The sequence below is a fragment of the Adiantum capillus-veneris genome, chromosome 21 (genome assembly GCF_014529385.1).
Source record: "Adiantum capillus-veneris isolate H3 chromosome 21, ASM1452938v2, whole genome shotgun sequence".
In the NCBI taxonomy this organism is placed as follows: Eukaryota; Viridiplantae; Streptophyta; class Polypodiopsida; order Polypodiales; family Pteridaceae; genus Adiantum; species Adiantum capillus-veneris.
The window spans coordinates 22,818,438-22,836,900 of record NC_140951.1 but is presented as its reverse complement, the minus strand read 5'-3'; the positions used below and the strand labels follow the sequence as shown (position 1 = coordinate 22,836,900).

The 18,463-nt window shown below is 45.8% G+C and overlaps 1 protein-coding gene across 3 annotated transcripts in view; it reads right to left on the bottom strand.

The window, feature by feature from the left end:
- The window catches only part of LOC147430650 (30-kDa cleavage and polyadenylation specificity factor 30-like), an 82,173-nt gene that overhangs the window by 9,021 nt on the left and 54,689 nt on the right, over positions 1-18,463 (bottom strand). The window lies entirely within an intron of this gene.

Genomic DNA, 18,463 nt, shown 5'->3' with positions numbered 1-18,463 from the left:
TTCAAACACTTAAAAGAGAAGCTGACTTCAGATCCGGTAATCATTTTTCCAGATCTCTCAAAACCTTTTGTGGTTCAGTGTGATGCGTGTGGCCATAGTCTTGGTGCAATTCTGATGCAGAATGGCCGAGTAGTCGCATATGAGAGCAGAATTCTTTTGAAGACCGAAAGGAACTTGCAAGTCTATGAGAAAGAATTGCTGGCAGTAATTCATGCTCTCACTAGTTGGAAACACTATCTACTGGGAGCTGATTTTGTTGTCCAAACGGATCATCAAACCTTGCGATATTTTCTCACACAAACGAAGTTGTTTGAGAAGCACATGCGAGGGGCAAACATCTAGTCAATGTTCCATTTTCAGATTGTGCATGTGCAAGGGAAAAAGAACGTGGTGGCTGATGCGTTGTCACGAAAGCCCCAAATTTCAGAAGTATCAATTCCATACCATTATGAACTAGACAAAATGAAGACACGATATGTTGAAGATTCATATTTTGCAAGTTTTTATGACCAGCTTGTTGATGGGCAACATCATGAGCACTATATGCTTAAGAATGACTTTCTCATGACGCATGGAAAGTTATGCATTACTAAACAGTTACGACCAAAGATTTTGATAGAAAGTCATGCTCCACCTTATGCTGGGCATCGCGGAATTGATGCGACAGTGAAAGGGGTTGAGGCATTCTTCTATTGGCCAACTTTGCGTCAAGATGTTGACACATTTGTAAGATCGTGCTTAGTTTGCCAAAAAGTCAAATTTGACAGACAAAAGCAACCGGGATTGTTGCAGCCATTGCCGATCCCTGATAGGCCATGGGAAAGCATAGCGATGGACTTTATCTTTGATCTTCCAAGAACGCAAACAGGCAATGATGGGATTTGGACTATCATTTGCAGGTTCAATAAGCAGGCCCATTTCATTCCCTGTTAGGAAGAAGATAAAGCCAGAACACATGGTCAAGATATTCATGAGCAATATCTTTAAGTATCACGGGATACCTCAGTCAATTGTCAGTGACAGGGATCCACGTATGATGAGTCTTTTTTGAAAGGCATTGTTTGAGAACATGGGCACTACGCTAAAGTTCTCTTCTTCGTTTCATCCGCAAACTGGTGGTCAGTCAGAAGAGACAAATTCAACTGTCCTGGATCTGCTCAAAAGTTATGTGTCAGAGCACAAGGCAACTTGGCAACACCATCTCCCATTGGTTGAATATGCTTACAATAACACTGTGCATACGTCAACAGGTAAGGCACCATTTGAGATAGTGGAAGGAGGGAAGAAAGTCCCGCCCATTTTGCAGACTAAGGACAAGATTTTTGAGGCAGACAAGTATGTGCAAGATGTGGATGAAACATACAGGAAGATAAAGATTGCTCTTGAGAAGACTCGGGCTAAGCAAAAGAAAGCTGCTAATCGTCACCATCGTGAACTTGTATTTTCACTTGGTGATTGGGTGCTTTTGCGCTTTGAAAAGGCCAGGTTAAGGAAAAGGAAAGGCAAGGACCGTTTGTTTCCTAAGCTCAGTATGAGATATTATGGTCCTTTTCAGATTTCAGAAAAGATCAGTGATGTAGCTTACAGGTTGAAGCTACCAGAAGGCTGGAAAATACATAATGCTTTTAATGTGCCAGAGAATATGCTTGATGAGGAACAACCCGAAGTGGAAGAATTGAATGAGATCCTTGTTCCTGAACAGACATTGGCACATAAAGAAAGAAAGGTTAGAGGAAAGGTTGCAAGACGCTATTTAGTGAAGTTCAAGAACTATCCATCGCAAGATGCCAAATGGATGGAAGAGTCTGAATTGGTTGATTCACCTCAGCTATTGCGATTATATCCTGAAGCCTATCAAATGGAACCCACAGTGACTTGATGTAGCCTTTTTGGAGCAAGGCAAGAGCATGGTTCATGATGCTCAAAAGAGTAGTTAAGCAATTGTATCTACTCTTTCCATACATTTAGCTAGAGAAGTTTGTGCTTGAGAGTACACTAGAAGACTTCTATGCTTGATATATGTGTCGTAGCCAGGTTGGTGGGATTGTTAATCATCCAACGCTACATTTCTGGAAGCATGTATATCTTGGATTCCCATCATAGAATATATGTCATATCAGGAGATACCGCATGTATTATTGGCATGCAAGCGAGATTGCTTGCAGTATTTCAAGGGTGGGGTGTGTCACCAAGAGGTGTATTTTTCCTGTTGCCTTCCATAAATAATACTAGATATTTTTGTTTATTTTTACTTTTACTTGTTTCCCTAGGACCCTTGAAAAGGTGCAAGTGGACATTGCATGGCCAGTGTGAAACGGCTACGGTCGAATAGGTTTCTCACATCGGGAGTCTAGGTCGGTTAGTCTGGGACTGGTCGGGCCCGTTAGCACTGAATTCTAGTGAGTATGAAAGCCTGTGTGCGCCAAATGAAGTCTGGGCCACTTGGAAAGTCACTTATAACTTTATAAGTCAGTGGGAACTAGAGAATTAACTCAAGAGGGGCAAACTAGACACATGGTGGCTCCTGGTAGATTTGCCAGATCCAGCATGAAGAGGGGGCGCCCAATTTGAGAGAGGAGGCTGATTTTTTACTACAAGTGACCTACAGTGTGTGTGTGTGTGAGTAGTGGGTGCAGGTCTACAGCTTTAATGGAAAGCTTGCCTTCTCCTCTGTCTCATATAGCGCGATGATTTGCTCTCGTATCTCTCTCTCCCCTTTGGCACATATGGTAATGCCCCACTAGTTGGGCTGGTTTATGCGCGTTTGCCAAGGCGAGAGCCTTCTGAAGAGGAACCGGATTAGCTAATTGCTAATCCAACACAGGTACGCACAGTTCCATCGCAAAAGATTGCGAGTTTGGAGAGTTTTCTCGCGTGAAAACTTGTCCAATTCACAAGGGAACTGTCCCATTGTGTGCGGGAGCCCTTGGGACACGAGTAGGCGTGTTCGCTCCGCTAAAAACGATCCGAAACAGGAAATTACAGCCTGTTGTGTTTTTCTGCAGGTTTAGGGTTTCGCGCCTAAACTGCAAGGGAACGCAAGGGGAGCCTCGTGAGAGCCTTGGGATGCGTGTACTAGCTTTTGGGCACCCGACAGTGAAAAACAGAGAATTACAGCCCGCTGAATTTCTGTGACAGCTCACCAGAAAGCTTCCAGATGGCGAGGGAATCCGCCCTAGACAGTTACTTTTGACCTACATGGGTTTTTGCGCCGTTATATTGCCAAAATCAGGTCGGAAACCTGCATTTTCAGCCCTCGCCAGGTTTGGACAGCTTTGTGAAAGCTTGTACTAAGTGGTCGGATAGTCTACCTTAAATTGAATAAAGAAATACCGAAAGGGGCACCAGTCTTTGGGGCCTACAGGGTGTCGGTCTCGTGTGCGCACTGACATTCTAGTCGCTGGATGCATCTGTGTTCTCCTTCCTTCTTAGTGCTCTGTGTGAAGCTAACAGGTAAATGAAATAGTACTGCCCTATACGTTGTACAGGCCCGTTATAGGGACAACTTTTCTTGCGACCCCCTCTACAGGTACACACATCTCCCTTTGCAGCAGTCCCTCGTGGTCTGACGAGCTTCGACGCCGATGGGACTTCTTTGACTACGACTTTACACGCTTTCTCGGCGACTCCTCAGCAGACCATGAGGCAGCCTGTTTCAGGGTTCATGTTCTGTTCCTTGCAGCTAGGGGGATAGAGGCCTTGGACTCAGCGGTTGGCTTCTCTTTTCCCCTTTGCGGAAGGGACCAGACTGAGTGGACTCTCGACTTAGTGTTGGAGTGGCTCTAGACACAGGCCCTAGAGTTCTCTCACCACATGGGAGACCTAGGAGTTACAGAAATGCTTCAGACCCTGTGGCCATTGGCCAAGTTTGTTCTGACCCCTCCAGATGCAGCAGGATGTAGAAACAGTGTGGTTCACTTCTGTGCTGATACGCAGTGCCTGCCATGCTATGTACACATTCATGAGGACTCCTGGACAGAGGAGGTTGCTTTACGTACGGCTCGGTCTACTTGGGCTTGGGCCAAGCACTCTTTCTAATCACGCCTATCTAGAGGACGCTCGGATGCGGATTACTCCCCACATAGTTACCCGGAACGCGGAACGGGAACGGCGACGGGATCCCCGCGGAACGGGGGAACGGCTAGGGGTCCGGAACGGGAACGGCGCGGAACGGGAGGTTAAAAAACACCCAAATAGTGCATTTTTTAGCTCCTTGTGTTTAAATACAAGGAGTATTAGAGTGCTTTGACTCTAATACTCACAAAAAACTCGTTTTGAAGACCATTCAACCTTGCTATGACTAGATGAAGATGAGAGAGAGAGAGAGCTTGAGAGAGTGAGAGGGAGAGACTCGAGAGAGTGAGAGGGAGAGGGAGAGATTTGAGAGAGTGGGAGGGAGAGGAAGAGAGCTTGAAGGCTTGAAGCCTTGAGCCTTGAGAGAGTGAGTCTTGAGAGGGAGAGATCTTGAGAGTGTGAGAGGGAGAGAGCTTGACCCTTGAGGATTAGCTTGTGGAGAGAAAGGGGGAGGGGGGTGCATTTTATGAGTCCTTGAGGCCTTGCACACTTCAAAAAGAAGCCCAAACATTTACTTCAATTTTTCCAATTTTTGCCAAATTTGTTTGTAGCCGTTGGCCGTTCCAGGGGCATTCCGGAACATTCCGGGGGCGTTCCGGAAGGGCCATTCCGGTTTGCACTGGCCACCTGGAACGTCAGACGTTCCGGGACGTTTCGGAACGTTCGGGAAGGGAACTGCCCCCCGGAACGCCGGAACGGGGGCTAGGGGGCGTTCCCCGGTAACTTTGACTCCCCATCCAAGCCAGCCTCGAAGATAGCACGTTTAGCAGCAGCTGCTGCTGCAGCATTTGTTCTCTCTCGCTCCTCATGAGGATCGTCTCGTGGAACGTGCAGGGATTAGGTGGGCCCCATTCTCAGCGTCAGAGGGGTCGATTGCGTCAGGAGCTTCAGCGTTGCCTTGTGGGAGGAGAGATTGATCTCCTTATGCTACAGGAGCATCATCTGTGTGAGAGCCGCATTAAACAATGTGGTCAGCTCTTGCGTGGACGATATGATACTTTTAGTCGGCTGCTTTTGGACCTGGAGGCATCCAGGGTGGGGTATGTATGACTATTGCGGAGTCTCTACAGTAGGCCATTGTGGGCAGAGGGATTATTGTGCCAGGCAAGGCTCAGTGGATCACTATGTAGGTTCAAGGTTGCCTTGTGGGCTTCCTGACATATATGCACCCAATGTGGCGAGTGCACAAGCAGAGTTTTGGTCACAGATTGTTGAGTCTCTGCCACAGGCAGAGCAGTGGTGCATAGGGGGTGACTTCAACATGTTGGAGGACCGTTTTGACAGAATTGGTGGTAGCCCCGCTGTTGTGCATGGAGTTGAGCTGGCAATTTGGGAGAGGTTTTGTATGACTGAGGGTTTCGGATGTGTGGCAGCACTCTAGCTTTGTGAGGCCCCCAGACAGCCTGGCCTTCTCTCATTCGGACCGCAGAGTGGGAGGAGTGAATCTATTGTGGATAGATCACTTCTACACTAGTGACCTTTTCTGTGACTTGGGTGGGACAGTTGGCATTCTGGCAGGGACTTCCTTCTCGGACCATGCACCAGTGATCCTCACAATGGTAGATAGGCAGAGGAGGGGGAGCACGATGCTTCGCATCCTTGAGAGGGTCTAGCTGGACTCTGCACTCAAAGAGCGAGTATAGGCTCTTTGGACAGAGAGCTTGGACATGCAAGATTCTCCTACTGATAGACTGGCCTTAGGACTAGCTCAGCTTAGTCGTTTCTTTCTCCAGGAGTCTTTGGCTTGCCTGGCTACAGCGAGAGAGGAGGAGCAGCGTCTCAGACGGGGCGTTGCTTCCTTGCAGAGGATGCAGGAGCAGTATCCAGACAGTTCTTGGTTGGAGGAGCAATTACAGCAGGCTCGCCAGGAGCTTGTTACCACAGAGGAGCGGTGCCATGAGTTTGCTTTCCATCGACAGGCATCTCAGTGGACGCAGGTGGGTGACAGAGTGACTGCTGCTTTCTTCGAGGCAATGGGACCGCGGCTTACGCATGCCAAGGTCAGTCAGTTGAGGAGGCCCGACGGGTCAATTGCTTCTGAGCCTAAGGACATGCGTGCAGTTGCTACTGACTTCTACCGTGAGTTACTGTCTGTAGAGCCTCAGTCAAAGCATCAGGATGCATGCAGGGAGCAGGTGTGGGCACAGATGCCTTGCCTTGTGACTGAGGAGATGCGTCAGAGACTTGAGCTGCCACTTCAGCTTGAGGAGTTGCACACGACTCTTAGTGCACTCTCCTGTGGTAGCTGTCCAAGTGAGGATGGCTTGACTCCCAGTTTTGTCTTGGAGTATTGGGACTTGCTTGGCCCAGATCTTTGTAGTGCTTTCCAGTACATCTTGCACACAGGAGAGATGCCTGACAGCATGAGTGAGGGTTTGATCTACCTCATTCCAGAGGAGGGTGGCTCCTTGGATGAGATTCAACAGTGGCGCCCCATCACCATCCTCAACTCAGCCTACAAAATTCTTGCCAAGGCTCTGAGTTTGAGGATCCAACCACTTCTAGAGAGCCTTATACATGGGACTCAGGCTGGTTATGTCAAGGAGCGTAGTATACTTGACAACATCTTTACTTTTTGGGAGGCTTCTGCCCTAGCGAGGCTCCGTGGTGAGAATCTGAAGATTCTTCTTCTCGATTTTGAGAGGGCCTACGATAGAGTTGACTGCGACTTTCTGGAGGGCACTCTACGCAGGATGGGCTTCTTAGATGCTTGGATCAGAGGGGTGTCAGCTTTGTACAGACCGGCACACAGACAGGTACTTTTGTCAGGAGGCAGAGGTGATCGTTTCATGCTCACACCTTCGGTCAGACAGGGCTGCCCTCTTGCCCCCTTCCTCTTTCTGTTCTATGCTGAGGCGATGAGCAGGTTTTTGGTGTCGCAACAAATTGGTTTGCGGGGCTTAGCACTTCCTATTTGGGGAGATGAGCTACTGGACGCTGAGTTTGCTGACGACTCAGCCTTGTACTTGGATGGCCAGGAGGCCAACCTTCACAGGTGTAAGCAGGCTCTTGAGACCTTCCGTTGTGCATCGGGCGCACTGATCAACTGGAGAAAGAAAGTGGCTTTCTCGGTTGGTAGTGCTCCTCAGCCCCATTGAATGCCAGGTGAGGGTTTCAGGTGGATTCCCCCAGGGACTGCTGTTCAGTACTTGGGCTGTCAGGTTGGTCTAGACTTGTCTCCCGAGCAGCAGATTGCTCCCCTCCTCCTGTCTATCAGGAGGAAGTTGTTACATTGGAGCTCCGCACGACTTTCTTTGGCTGGCAGAGTTGTAGTGGTCAACCAGGTGTTATTGGTGACTATGTGGTACATCACTTATTGCAGGATCTTCTGGAGTTCTTGTGTCAGCCAGGTAGAGAGGCTGATCAGGAACTTCCTTTGGTCAGGACATGACACTCAGATAGCCTGGGCCAGAGTGGCTTGGCAAATCATCACTCTTCCTTGTTCACAGGGAGGGCTTGGGATCATAATAGACCCAGCACAGCACAGCACAGCACAGCACAGCACAGCACAGCACAGCACAGCTCTTCTTGGGAAGTTCATAGTCAGAGGACTTCTTCTAGGTGAGGAGCCCTGGAAGGAGTTCTTGCTACAACGGCTTCGTGCTAAGGTGCCTCAGGCAGGAGGCCCCTGGAGACCTTCGACTAGATGGATCTTCACAGAAATGCGCAGAGTTGGTTTGAGCAGTAGACTGGATGACCACTTCGCTGTGAGTTTGCTTTGATCTTGGGAGCATTTGCGGCGAGGCCTGGAGCAACGACAGCCTACTTGCACGGAGGAGCGCCTACGACAGCCCCTTGTTTAGAACCCCATGGTTAGCACTGAGAGAGGCCACTTGATTGGTAGTCAACCTCATGTTTCCTAGGGTCCCATGGCAGCGGGTCCAGCACGCTCTTTAGGTGACTAGTTAGAGTTTTCAGGCTTGTCAGAGGAGCTGCAGGGTTTCTAGCAGAGCATGTGCCAAGACATCTCAGAGGCAGTTCCAACTGAGTGGCTCACACCTCTCGAGCAAGTAGCGCCCAGACGGATGGGAGCCTTCACGCGACTGGAGGTTCTCATCTCAGTTCGGGCTTGCTCAGAGACTGTTCCCTCCTTGTTTTTCGAGTCATAGGGTAAGGGACGCTTACAGTGAGTTGCAGTAGAGGTATAGTGGGGGAGAGGTTGTGGGACTCCAGACAGCCGAGGCGAGTCACCTTGTTTTAGTGGCTGGTCGCACACAGAGCTACAGCAGTTGGGAGCTGGCTTGTGTATAGTGGTCTCTCGACCGCATGTGCAGCTTGTGACCATCTTGTGGAGAGTCAGCGTCACTGTCTTTGGGACTGTCCTTTGGCACAGCAAGTGTGGCTTCGTGTTCTTCGGCTGATGCCTGCTCTTTCCATGGCTCGGCAGTACACTCTAAGAGGACAGCTCGAGAGACTCCAAGGCAGCTCCGACCGCATGCAGGAGCGCAGAGAGGCTTTCCTTGGACTCTGGCGGCCTGGGCCTTTTTACACCATGGTCCAGGGTGTACTCAGATGGCACTACCGTCCACTTGTGTGGCTTTTCCCTCCTCCCATCTCTTGATTTAGCCTCTTTGAACATTTGGTGTTTTTTCCATTGGGAGAGTCTCCCCATCATGGTTGTTTTAGCCCTCTCTCACAGAGGTGGTTGTAGCCCTATGGGGAGTTTCATTAACTAATAGAAGGAACTTTTCTCGGAAAAAAAAAAATTGTAATGGATCTCTATGCCTTGATATAGGTGGTTTTGAGGATAGTTTCAGTGGGAGGGACGTCATCTTCTACTCTGAGACACATCAGGCCCCTAAGCAGTCCATGCCACATGTTAGCAAATACAAATGCGAGACAACTTGTAGACAAGAGACTCGATCAGAGCATAGAGGACGGGGCTCGAGTAGTAGTAGTTTTATATAGAGAGGAGTTAGAACCACCGATACGAATAGCCCACAGGGATGAACATGCTAGGTACATGTGGGTGAGACTAAGAGCAGAGACAGGCAGATACCTCTACCTTGCTATTTGTTAGTTTTCTCCTGATACGTCAATGTATGCATCCCCTAGGGGACAGTCCCCCTTTTCTATTCTGGATGATGACATATGGGAGTTCTCCAAGGATGGTGACTGTAAGGTGCAGCGGAAGTGAATGTTGAACTTTGCTCAAGATGAGTGCTCCGAACTGTGCTCAAGGGTTCCTTTTACTTACAGAAGGGAGAGCCTTCCGTTCTTTTAGTGAGAGAGTGCAATAGACACAAACAAAGTGGTAAACACTGTGAATGAAGGTGTTGAGACTGAGAGATAGAGAGAGAAGAATACGACACCAAAATGTTGTCAAACCCTCCTCCGAAGGCCCCACTCTCTATGGCGAGAGCGGTCTACTTATGATTGTAGAAATCTCTACAATGCTTGGACTTGCCGACGATGTCGACGACGACGAGACGGGCTGAAATCTGAAAACGCTAAGGGCTGAAATCTGCAAACCTTTATCTGCTGAATTCTGACTCTATGTCGGTGATGATGTCGATGGCAACGATGCGACGACGACGCGCTGAAAACGCAGATGCTGAAATCTGTGTTTTCCTGGCTGAATCTGCGAACTTCGATGGATCTGATCGTGTGCCGAGGATCTACTGCGGGAAGGTGAGATCTGCGAGGTTCGGGGGTTCTACTGCGGAACTGACTGTTGAAAACTGAAAACGCTGAGTCTAGGGCTGATTCCGTCACGAAGATCTGCAAAAACGTTGAGGTTGATCTGCAAACCAAAAACGATACAGCTGAAAATGGGTCCTTCGATGGATCTGATCGTGTGCCGAGGATCTACTGCGGGAAGGTGAGATCTGCGAGGTTCGGGGGTTCTACTGCGGAACTGACTGTTGAAAACTGAAAACGCTGAGTCTAGGGCTGATTCCGTCACGAAGATCTGCAAAAACGTTGAGGTTGATCTGCAAACCAAAAACGATACAGCTGAAAATGGGTCCTGCTGCAAACACGCTGTGGATCTGCCTGTGAAAACCACTAACGCTAGTGCTGATCTGTCCTTTGCTATCGCCGGGCTGATGCAGATGCAAAAACGTTGGCTGATCAAGGTTCTTGTCCAAAAACACTAGCTCATCTGCTGTGATGCAAAAACGCTAGAGAAACTTGGGGTCCTGCTGAGAAGTTGCCTGTGAGCAAGCGCTCCTGCTGCCTCTTCTGCCAAAAAGTGCTAGCGCTAGGTTTCTATATATACAAACTTAGCAAAATTGCCCTACCTAGTTTCCAACAAAAGTCACTTAAAAATAATAAGTGAAAAATGTCCAAAATAGGGAAAATAGGTCTATGCACTGTAAAAATGCTCCTGATGGGATCTCATGGAAAAATGATGATCATGCAGTGTGGAACCAGAGGATATGCATCTATTGTAAGGGTCTTGACATGCATGGTCTGCGAACAAACTCACAAAAGTGCCAGATCACTTCCTATTCTAGACTGACTTGACTGAATTGAACCCTGGTCATGTTGTAGCTTGTCCATGGACACATAGGGTTGGATGTGTCATGTGACAGTGACATTATCATCTCGGGGGACTTCAATGCTCGAACTGCTGGCCATTCAAAATGGCCAGTCTATGCGCAGTCCCCATGTCTATTAGGTATTTTCCATACTCAGTGTGCTCCTCTTCATGTGAGAGTCTAGATAGGCCCATCTTTGTGACATCAAGCTCCCTCAGCATCTCCTCTGAAGTATCATGGAATATTGTCTGGTGGTGTGCAAAGATTCCCGACAGCGGAGGTTTCACTTCCTTTCCACATCAACATTGCGCTAGCACGGTGGATATTTCGTGGCCGAGGCACGTCTCATTCCATCTTTTCACGATTTCATGGTGGGCCCCAAAAATGGGTCAGGAGGTTAGCTCTGGCCTTTACATATGGTCGAGAGACTGTGGAGTATACAGATGCATATACCTATCTCGGGGTGGTCTTCAGTGGCCCAATATTTTCCTTAAGAAGAGCAGCAAAGATGAGACTGACCAGAGCTTACTCAACATTAGGGAGACTGAAGAGGATGTGTTCGAAGGTTCAGTTCCAGGAGCCTCTAACAAAGCTCTGTCTCTTTGACACTCTAGTCACTTCTGCCATGCTATACAGAGTGGAGATATGGGGATCCTCAATAGACCACCACATCAGAGTTGGTAGTGCTAATGGCTGGAGATGTATGGAGAGGCCTTTGATTTCTATGATCTCTCGGATGATTAGGGCCAAGGCCTCAGTACCACATGAGATTGTTAGGGCGGAGCTTGCTGCCCCTCCGTTGGTAGTGGAGGCGCTCACTCGAGCAATCTCTTTTATGCATAGCACCTGACTCTCCCCAAAGATAGATACACTCGATTAGCCCTGGATAGATCATGTTGGTATGCACACATGGCACCTTGGTTTCAGCTGCATGGTTTTAGTATGGACAGACTTCCCCCATTTCAGTACTCTTTGGATGCACCCTCCATCTCCCTCACTCCGGCAAAGATTACTAGGCTTACCAGGCAGAACATCACTTAGTTGGATACCAGGAGGACATGGATACAGCCTACACATGAGTTGGGTATGAAGATGACTTTCTATAGAGAGCATCTTCGTTAGCTTACGAAGGATGGATTGGTGATCAGACCTGGATACATGGATACTCATCTATCTCATGGGATACGGTGTGCTATTGGTCATTTACACATATCCTAAACCCAGCTAGAGATCGAGATAGGTAGATTTAGAGTAGTGCCAGCCGAGTCCAAGACCTATCAGTTGTGTCAGACGGAGCCCGGGACAGAGGTACACTACATATGTCACTGCCCAGTATACTGTGAAATCAGAGATACGAGTCCGCTTCCATTGTCTATTCAAAGAGGGTTTTAGACCACTTTCTAGCATGATAGAGATGCCTTGGACTATACTTATTGGAATTATGCAGACATAGATAGAACCTCTTGAGGGGGGGCCCAAAGAGGGAGATACAGCTACACCGGCATATTCGGATTTCTTTCGGTCACACACAGAGGAGTCAGCTCCGCAGCCCCACAATATAGCGTCACCAAAGGCACATTGCTTGATCGTGTTGGAATTAGGGTTGCAGGGAAACGCACAGCTTGGAGAAGACGAATGAAGCTCAAGGCACACAACAGAGAGTGTATTACTTAGTGTGCAATGGAAAGATCAATAGCCCTAGTATGATGGGCGTATATACAATGCACAGGGAAAAAAAACCTCCTAGTGAGGGAAAAAATGCCCCGGCAGTCCTAAGTCTGTCACACACATCACTACCACATGTGTATGGTAACAAATCCCCCCTAGAGTGATGCGGTGAACGAGAGCTGGCACATGAGTAAAGAGAAGTGCATGCCCTGAGGACATGATCGGTCCACAAAGGAGAGTAAGCCCAAAGCTTTGCAAAAAGCTTCGAACTTCTCACGAGACAATGCCTTTGTGAAAAGATCTGCAAGGTTGTCCTGTGTTGGCACATAAACCAAGCTGATCTCTCCTACTGAGAGCCTCTCCCTGACATAGTGGTAATGCACCTCAATGTGCTTCGTGTGAGCATGAAAAACTGGGTTCCTCGCGCAACTCCCAATGCACTATGACTATCAGTGTAGATAGTGTTGGTAGTGGCCTGTTCAACATCCAAATCAGCAATAAGGCGACTCAACCGTAGCTGTGAAGACTGCCTTGTACTCAGCTTCACGATTGGAAGTGGCCACAGTAGGTTTCTTCTTGCTCAACCATGATATGCATGAGCTGCCAAGCATGAAACAAAAACCACTTGTGGACACTCGTGTGTCAAAACAACCAACCCAATGTGAGTCCAAAAAAGCATATAAGCTTCACGGCAATGATCCCGCCTCGGGATAAAATAAGCCAAGATGTAAAGTGTCACTCAAGTAACGGAAAATCCTCTTGATAGCCTGCCAATGCTTAGACCCTAGGCTATGCATAAATTTGTTGACTTGTGAGACTGCAAACTGAATATCCAGCCTCGTGTTGCATACATAAATGAGGCATCCAACAGCAGTTTGGTAAAGAGTGACATCTGCAGGATCACCAGCATCATGAAGACTCAATTTCAAACATGTTTCCATGGGAGTGGCAATAGGTTTGCAATCCTCAAGTCCAAACTTACATAGCAATGTCTCTATGTAACTTTTTTGACACAAGGCAATACCACCATCACACTGCTTAAATGTATATCCAAGTAACGATGCAACAACCCCAAATCTTTCATCTTGAAAGTAGCATTCCAATCAGCCCTAAAGCAATATGTCTCTCATTTCGTGGAGTGATCAGCAAATCATCTACATAAAGAACCACAATGAGAAGTACATCACCCTCACGCTTTACATACAATGTGCTTTCTGTTTGACTGTTATGAAAGCCTCGTTTGACCAAATGAGTGTCAGCTTTCTCATACCAAGTACGAGGAGATTGCTTCAACCCATACAAAGCTTTGTTACATTTGCACACATTATCCACTTGTCCCTTCTTGACAAAACTGCGAGGCTGTGTTACATAAATTTCCTCAAATATGTCACCATTCAAGAAAGCAGTAACAATGTCTGATAGATGTACATCCCAACCAAAATGAGCTGCTAATGCACATAGAAAACGCACAGTAATCATACGACAAGTGGGAGCAAAAGTCTCTTCATAATCTATGCCTTTTTGCTGTGCATAACCCTTTCCAACAAGTCGAGCCTTATAGAGATCAATCTCACCATCCGGCTTGCCTTTTAACTTGTAAACCCACTTCGTACCAATTGCCTTTTTGCCAAGAGGCAAATCACATAAAGTCCATGTGTCATTTTCTATAAGTGCATCATATTCTGATTGCATGGCAGCCATCCAATTTTTTGAATTATGTGCTTCATCAAAAGACAGAGATTCCTCAACATCATGTAAGCTAGAAACAGCCAAAGCATAACAATCTGATGAATAAGATGCATGGCGAGAGCCTGAACGAGTGCGACTAGACAAAGGTGGATCCAATTTACTATCACGCAATGTATGTACCAGCCATTTTGGCATACCTCTAGCATGCTCATTTTCAGCCCTTTCCTCATCGAGTACATCATCTACATCTGCATCAGTAATAGGCTGCTCTGTAACATTTTCAGAAACCCCCATAGGCTGTACATTTGCCTCATTTCAATTTACATTCGAACTTCCACCACTGAAAAGAGGCAATAAACTATCATAAATGTCCTGTGAGCTTACATTACTATCTCTAGTATAGGAAAGCAAATGCTGAACAAAATCTTCCAAAAACACAACATCAAGTGAGACCAAAATACGCTTTGTTTGCGGATGGTACACCCTGTAACCTTTGCTTTCAACACTATAACCAAAAAATATATATTTAACAGCCATATCATCCAATTGTCTGCGCTGCGCTTGTGGCACTAAACCATAAGCTAAACAACCAAAAACACGCATGTGCTCAATAGATGGCTTTCTATCATGCCATGCTTCATATAGAGTAATAGACTGCAAAGCTTTCGTAGGACACCTACTTAGTACATAAGTGGCACACATGATGGCCTCAAGCCAAAAAGAATGCGGCAAAGCTTGGCTTTTGACCATACATCGTGTCATTTCCATAAGTCACCTGTTTTTCCTCTCAGCAACACCATTTTGTTGAGGCGTATACGGTACTGACATTGGTGTTTTATCCCACGACTAGCCAGAAATGCATTAAATTCATGAGACATATACTCTCCCCTCGATCGGAACGCAGGGTGCCCATAGTACATTTCGAGACATTTTCAGCCATAGCCATAAATTGTTTGAAGCGCATAATTACTTCGGACTTCGCTTTAAGCAGAAATACCCATGCATGCCTGGAGTAATCATCAATGAAAGTCACGAAGTAAAGGTAATTGCCCAAGGATGGAGTTTGTATGGGCCCACAAACATCACTATGCACAAGCTGCAACCTGCATGTAGCCCTAACTAAACCATCCTTCGGTAACTTAGAACGTTGCATCTTACCCATAATACAGCCTTCACAAACGTGTTTGACAGGTGCTTCAAGAGGCGGCAAAGAAGAAACCATATCAGATTTCTGCAAATGCCAACAAACGCAGCAAACTGACAAAATTCAGATGCCCAAAACGTACATGCCACAGTTTTGCATCTGAAACAGTCCTTGAATCTCCAACTGCATTTGCAAATTTTGCCTATACTTGTCATACAAAGTGAGCTTATACAACCCACGACACAACAAGCCAGATGCAACAATTTCATCACCAAAACTGAGATCATGAACTTTACATCTGTCATCCACAAATTTGACTACGAGACCAAGTCTAGCAAGTGCAGATACAGACAAAAGGTTCTTTTTTATCCCAGGTACATACAATGCATCAACAAGTGCGAAAGAACTGCCACTTACAGCAGTAAGCACAATCTTTCCAACTCCTAGAACAGGATAAGAGGCATTACTGGCACAAGTAACTGAATTCCCATGAGGGATTGCCTCAAGAGAGGTGAACAAATCACGATGTGAGGTAATGTGCTTTGTAGCACCACTATCAAAATACCACACATGTGAATTTGCAGCAACTGACATGTATGCATCATGGACAACAGGATTATAGGTACGAACGGATTATAGATTTTGTTGAATGGATGTGAGGAGTGATAGTGCGCTTCACAGACAATGCAATCAATGCATGAACCTGCGCATCTCTTACATCCCAACGAGCCTGCTCAACCGTAGACAAAACAACTCTAACAGCAGCAACCCTAGCAGCAAAGCCTGGAGCATCCTCAACATCGCTTGCATCCACAGTACCAGGACGTACATCAATGCCATGCACAATGTTTCAAACTCCCTTTGACACAAGTACATGTTGCATCATGTAAGTCCACATAGGGTAATTGTCCCCATCCAATCTGTCCTCAGCAACAAACATCTTGAACACATCTATGTTGTTGTCAGCCATGGAAAATGCCTGCCCCTGATATGAAAACTGCCCGAAATGAGGAGAAACTAAGTGAGACCAGCACGTGCTATATAGTACAATCCACAGTAGACTGTATGGGACCTGTTGTGTAGTAATTAGCACTAACAAAAATTTTGCATAAATTGGAAAAATTGCCTGTGCAGACCTGGCTGTAGTGGAAACGGAGGTCGAAATAAGCTCGAAATGAAATTCTGAGCAAACCAAGCTCTACGAGTTCTCCCGAATTTTTTGTCGACCTACGGACGCTCGCCAAAGCTCATTGAAATCTGAGAAAACGAGCAGGGGTGTTCTGGCGACGCTGGCGACTAAGCACGGGTGGACGTGACCTGCTCTGATACCAATTGTTGGAAATAGGGTTGCAAGGAAACGCACACAGCTTGGAGAAGACGAAGGAAGCTCAAGGCACACAACAAAGAGTGTATTACTTAGTGTGCAATGGAAATATCGATAGCCCTAGTATGATAGGCGTATATACAATGCACGGGGGGAAAAACCTCGTAGTGAGGGAAAAAATGACCCAACGGTCCTAAGTGTGTTCACACACATCACTACCACATGTATATGGTAACAGACGGGCAATACCATCGGCGACTCTCTTTTCAAGCAAACAATTGGTATCCCTATGGGTACCAATTGTGCTGTTTTTCTTGCTAATTTCTATCTTTTTACTTATGAGTTTGATTTTATGGAGCGTCTTGTCCTTGCTAACACTTGCCCAATATTTTTGCACAAGTTATGCAATGTAAGACGCTTTGTAGATGATCTTTTTGTCCCTGACGTTCCTTCTTTTCAAGATTTTATGTACTTGAATTCGAGTTCTGTAGGCGGAGGGATTTATCCCAAGGAGTTTTGTGAACTTAACTGTACCACAAATAGTGATTGTTGTGCCTTTTTAGACCTTAAGATTTTTCAGACTCCCTTGGGATTAGAAGTAGATATCTATGATAAGCGCCTTGAACCAGAATATGCCAATCTAAAAATCATCCGCATGCCTCACATTTCTTCGAACATTTCTCTTTTAGCTAAGTACGGTGTCATTTGCTCTCAACTATTTAGATTTTCTCGTCTTTGTTCTAGTAAATCTACTTTTGTTGTTCAATCTTGCCATCTTATTTCTTTACTGATTGAAAAAGGATACTCATTCAAAAGAATCATGAAAAAAGTTCGTTCATTTTTGCATCGTAGTAAGTTTATTTTTAGTGTTTCTGCCTTTGGAATGTTCAAGATAATCAGTAGTAAATTCAATAGAAGTGGGGAGCTAAAAAGCCAACTTATTGTTTGACTTAATAACACCTTATGTTGTTGTTTTGATCTTTAGCGTTTCTAGTATTTTTACTATAGCTTGACAATTGCTAGCCTTTATCATGGCCGAGTATGCCCATCACCTCTGGAGGGTGATAGAAACTCAGCTCGTTGGTTTTGTAGAGTACGTTCAAAGCATGAATGACCTCTATATAAACCTGCACCTACTCTTGGGCACTGACGACGTGAGTAGGGATGTCATAGCTGTTGTCCAAGCTATGCATGATAAAGGTGATAATCTTATTCTTCCTGTTTGGACAAGCAGTGAAGTTGAGATCACATATTGTCAAGTTTGGTTCTTTGCTCTTCGTAGGTTTGTAGTAGTATTCATTTTTCGATTTCATATTTAGCTTACCTGAGGACTTAAGAATGTGTTCCGTTATAGGTTGTTGTGTGAAGTTTAATTTCTAGGATTAAGTATTTAAGATGTCTTATCTTTTTTTTGCTTAAAGTTGAGTACTTGTTTTAAGCCAAGTAAGTTGCGTCAACTTATTTTACACATACCTTTTTTGAAAACATTTTTAAGTTAATAATGTTTTGTTTCGAAGCAATCAAAGTGATTTAGTTAGTTAGTTTGTTTGTTTTTGTTTTTCTTTTCTTTTCGTGTGTCCCTTGCTTTTATAGTTTTATGAGTGCTTTATTCCCTCTTATAATTCGTGAGTTCAGACTATTTTGAACTTATGAAGGTATACAATGTCTCGGTACAAATAAATTGTCCAAAAGAAAATCTAACCAAGATATGATGTCAATGTCATCTACAATCCTGGTGAATCTCTTTCTTCCTTTGTCTACATCTACATTCTTATTTTTCAGCCATAAGAAGTCAAAGTTCAAGGCTGACTTTTCTACTAGCAATGCCTTGTACCTATCCTTCTCAAGCTTGTACGCAAAAACTTTTGAAATAAGAGACTTGACTCTAAATTTAAGGTCCTCCAAATTTAGCTTTGTGTATAGCGTTGTAAAGTCAAAAGTTTGGAGACATAAAGGAGAAGATTTCTCCTTAAGGCTTCTTGAAGAGTTCAAAAACTTTAAAACAGGAATCACACCTACTGAATCATTTAAAATCCAACTTGAATCGGTAGGTACGTCTGCTTCCTTTAGCATATTATTCCA